Source organism: Armigeres subalbatus, chromosome 1, assembly GCF_024139115.2.
Source record: "Armigeres subalbatus isolate Guangzhou_Male chromosome 1, GZ_Asu_2, whole genome shotgun sequence".
In the NCBI taxonomy this organism is placed as follows: Eukaryota; Metazoa; Arthropoda; class Insecta; order Diptera; family Culicidae; genus Armigeres; species Armigeres subalbatus.
The window spans coordinates 253,213,286-253,217,700 of NC_085139.1; the positions used below are offsets into that span (position 1 = coordinate 253,213,286).

Sequence of the window (4,415 nt, forward strand, 5' to 3'; positions counted from 1 at the left end):
ATATACCCCTCAACAAAACGGCCGAGAGGAAGAATCGGTCCATTACGGAGATGGCCACATGTATGTTAATCGATTCTGGCATGGATAAGCGCTATTGGGGAGAGGCGGTATTAACCGCAACCTATTTGCAAAACCGTTTGCCCTCGCGGAGTGTACCGCAAACGCCTTACGAATTATGGTGGAACCGCAAACCGGATTTGTCTCATCTTCGTATATTCGGTGCAGAGGCCTACGTACATGTGCCAGATCAGAAGCGCAGCAAGCTAGACAGTAAATCGAAGAACTCCGTTTTGTAGGTTACTCGATGGACCATAAAGCCTACCGGTTCGTGGATTGCGAAACTGACATCGTCACCGTCAGTCGGGACGCGCGCTTTGTTGAACTGGGGAACGGTAGCTCATCGGTCGAAATCCAGTTGAAACCTGGAGCCAGCGAAGAGCGGAAAGTAATGCTCGAGGAGAGAGATCCTCTAAAGCTTGATGATGCCGAGAACTCCATCATGGATCGAGAAGCAAAAGATGACGAAGAACCAATTCAGGCGGAACCAGTTCGACGCTCGCAGCGCGTAACGCGTGGTGTGGTACCACGAAACATAGATGATTACGTGCTTGGTAACATGGCCTGTGCTTCGGAGGAACCGATCAACGTTCGTGAAGCTTTGGAAGTTGAGGAATGGCGAATCGCGATGGAGGACGAGCTCAATTCTCATAGGCGAAACGGAACATGGGAGCTTGTTCCATTGCCAAAAGGACGAAAAGCTGTAGGATCACGATGGGTATATAAGCTGAAGCGAGACGAGCATGGGCACATTGTAAAACACAAAACGAGAGTAGTTGCCCAAGGATTTTCTCAAAAATTCGGTGAAGATTTCGAGGATGTGTTTGCTCCGGTCACTGGCACGCAACGTTTCGTGCACTGCTAGCTGTTGCATCTAGACGGAACATGGAGGTCAGACACCTTGACATCAAGACGGCGTACCTCTACGGAATCTTGGAAGAAGAGGTGTATATGCACCAACCACCAGGGTACGCGGAACCGGGAAAGGAAGACTACGTCTGCAGGCTCAGGAGGAGCATCTACGGGTTACACCAGTCCGCGAGGTGTTGGCACAAGCGACTCCATGGTGTGCTGACCAAGTTGCAGTTCAGGCAATCGTCTGCTGATCCTTGCATGTATGTGCGGGAATGCGGAGGCCATAAGGTAGTTCTGCTCGTATATGTCGATGACATGTTACTGGCGTCGGAGAGTTCCAGCGAATTGGATAAAGTTACGGAAGGTCTGAAGAAGGAATTCGAAGTCTCATGTCTGGGGGATATTCGCCATTTCCTCGGCATGGAGATTCGGCGTGAAAGAAGTGTATACACTATTCGACTACAGAATTACATCTCCCGACTACTCGAAGAAAACGGTATGAGTGAAGCTAAACCAGCCAAGACGCCGATGGATCCGAATTATATCAAGACTGAAGAGAAAAGTGAGTTGTTAAAGGATGTGTCTAAATACAGGAGCGTTGTTGGGAGTCTGCTGTATCTGTCTGTTGTGGCACGTCCGGATATCGCAAACAGCGCAGCCGTTCTTGGGCGGAAGTTTGCCGCACCCACGGAGCTCGACTGGGTGGCGGCGAAGAGAGTGATGAGGTATCTGAAGGGCACAATCGACTATGGTTTAAGTTTCGGAGGTGAAGAACAGAAGTTGCTGGGGTTTTCGGACGCCGATTGGGCTGGCGACGTGACCAGTCGCAGATCAACATCGGGTTTTGCAGTCGATTTTGGCGGAGGAACAATTTCGTGGGCAAGTCGTGGTCAAGCAAGCGTGACTCTTTCATCGATGGAGGCAGAATATGTTGCCCTCAGCGAGGCCTGCCAAGAAGTGGTTTGGCTGAGGCAACTGCTGTCGGATTTCGGCGAACGTCAAGAAGAAGCAACTACAATCCGTGAGGACAACCAGGGTTGTATAGCGTTTGTGAAGACGGAGCGGATCAATCGAAGATCTAAGCATATAGACACCAGGCAGAAATTCGTGCAGGAGCTTTGTGTGACTGGGCAGGTTGCACTTGAATATTGTCCGACAGATCAAATGGCAGCCGATATAATGACCAAGCCACTCGGACCGCAGAAGCATAACCATTTCTGCAAGATGTTGGGCTTAGAATGACGGGATTCTGGAAAGCGGAGGCTACTCATCGAGGAGGAGTGTGAGGAGCGATGACTACCCCCTGTCAACATGGTGCTTTCGAGCACCCCTAGTGAGTACAACCGATAAACACATTGTCACACCCCTATGTATGTTTGACATTTCTTTTTCATTCCAAAAGCACATTTCCCAAGTGCAGAAGTATTTTTCCACTCGAATTATATTCATTAACAGTTAGCTCGCGTGTTTTTATTTCACCGTAACCAAATCCGAAACTGGCTTCGCTGATCCGTTGTGCTACTCCGCCTGGTCGTATTATCGTCAATTATATTGCGATGAGGTCGTGTTATTTCGAGAAATATCGATAAAACGACGAAACTGTGTTGTTCGAGATTTGAAATTACTGCGGACTGGAGACGATTTATTTTTTTGATGACCCAAGTAACACCAAGCATTACAATATTGCACATATATCAATCACAAATCGGCATGCTAAATGCTCATTGCATTAGATCAGTTTTAACGATGTAAAGTTGCCATTTCATCAGGAAATACATTTATTTCTTATTAAGAACTACACATTTGATTTGATGCTGCTACTATACCCTCTTTTTCAGCTCTCTTATTATCCCCTGCATGGCTGATGATCGACATTACCGCTTGAGTCAGAACGGACGTTCTATTCGAAGGTTTGGCCCAATTTCTAAAAGAAAATAATTACCGATTTTTTATTTTGTAGGACTGTAATCATGAAACTGTAAAAAAAATGACAGTTGTGCGTTGCAACCGTATATCGAATGATGTGCCCTCGAAAACGCGAGTACTTTGAAAATTGGATTCCGTCAGGAGTGACCCTAAATGAATCGCGAACAATAAATACAAGTTGAGCAGATTACACTCTGCGCATGTCGTACACAGTGGGGCAGCATTCGCTTGCGGAAGGGACAATCAGGTTTATTCTGCGTCTCGCACGACTCGAAACGACAATTCTCGTCTCGTTGTCGTGTGACACTTCTCGCTTTATTCCGAATGTCGACTCGCGCGAGGCGAGACGTTCATTTCGTATCGAGAGGAAGGATGAACCAACACCGAACAGGAGTTCACTCGGAGAAATGTCAAACTGGGCAAAGTTTATCTCGTAATTTAAAATAAGGTCGAAACGAATTATGTTTAATAATCAATATTTTTAAATTTGTTCTTTTATATAAGTATTTGAAAAAATAGACGCACCAATGCATGATTCATTAATAACGTATTTGTTCTTTCGCCATTCGAGAACTAAATGACGCAATTTTAAACGTTTTCTCAACAACTTGTATGGCATACGAGATATTTGAATTTCGTCCTTTTTTGAGGGTATGGTAGAGTTTTTTTGAAATGTGATTTTCGTTTTTATTCCTGCGTAGTTGTCGTAAATTGCTAGCCAAAGTTTAAGTGTGAATAATAAAAATTATTTAGTTTTCGGTTCTGCTGTCGTTTCCGTACTGGAACTAGCAAGAATCTCTTTGGCAGATTGCCTTCGTGGCTGTTGTTTGATTTGGTAAGTAAATTATGATGGTGCTCATTCAGGATTTTATAATTTCAAATTTATGATTTTTTTCAGGTCAAGCCCGGAAAAGGTTGTACGACTAAGCCAGAACAATCGAAAAATTTCGATAACAGGCTTGGAACTGGACCTAAATAGAAATCTGGAACAAGGGCACCCGCATTTTATGAACGTGCTTGGTGTGCAAACGTCACGTACTTCACATTTCCGATACGCACGATGGTGAGTTGCCAGGTCTCCCGGTCTTGGGCCGCCGACGAGTTGCCATTTCATCGGGAGCGGATTGCTATGGAATCTGTGCTTGTTGGGTCTATCGTTATGCTTTGCTACGGGACGGAATGATTTGCAAAAGAAGTTGACCGGAAATCTTGCAAACATCTACAGATTACCTTTTCGTCCAAGAATGAAAAGATCAACGTTTATTAGTCAAGCGCCGGTATGTTGTTAAATTGTGAAAGCTAAATTCTAAGCTAGCTTAATTATCTCCAACCGAATATGTACTTTAATATATGTAAATATATGCTAAAAGTTCTTTTACTTAAGTCGAGTATTATTGGCTTTTCATAACGCCGTACCTTCTGCAGATGTCTTTAAAATCTTCTGATGATTCATAGAAAACCCCTCGCAGTATTACCAGGAAACAATTCTCAGAATTCTCCCGGGAGATTTTAAAGTAATCATAGATAACATTTCACTTTCGCACAATTCTTCGGGATACTTCCACTAGATTTTTGAG

The 4,415-nt window shown here is 44.6% G+C and overlaps 1 long non-coding RNA gene across 1 annotated transcript; it reads left to right on the forward strand.

The window, feature by feature from the left end:
• The first annotated feature begins 3,177 nt into the window (after positions 1 to 3,177).
• Positions 3,178 to 4,214, forward strand: LOC134212845 (uncharacterized). Its single transcript, XR_009979357.1, has 2 exons — positions 3,178 to 3,673; positions 3,737 to 4,214. It is a non-coding gene; the product is annotated as an uncharacterized LOC134212845 (long non-coding RNA).
• The last annotated feature ends 201 nt before the right edge of the window (positions 4,215 to 4,415 follow it).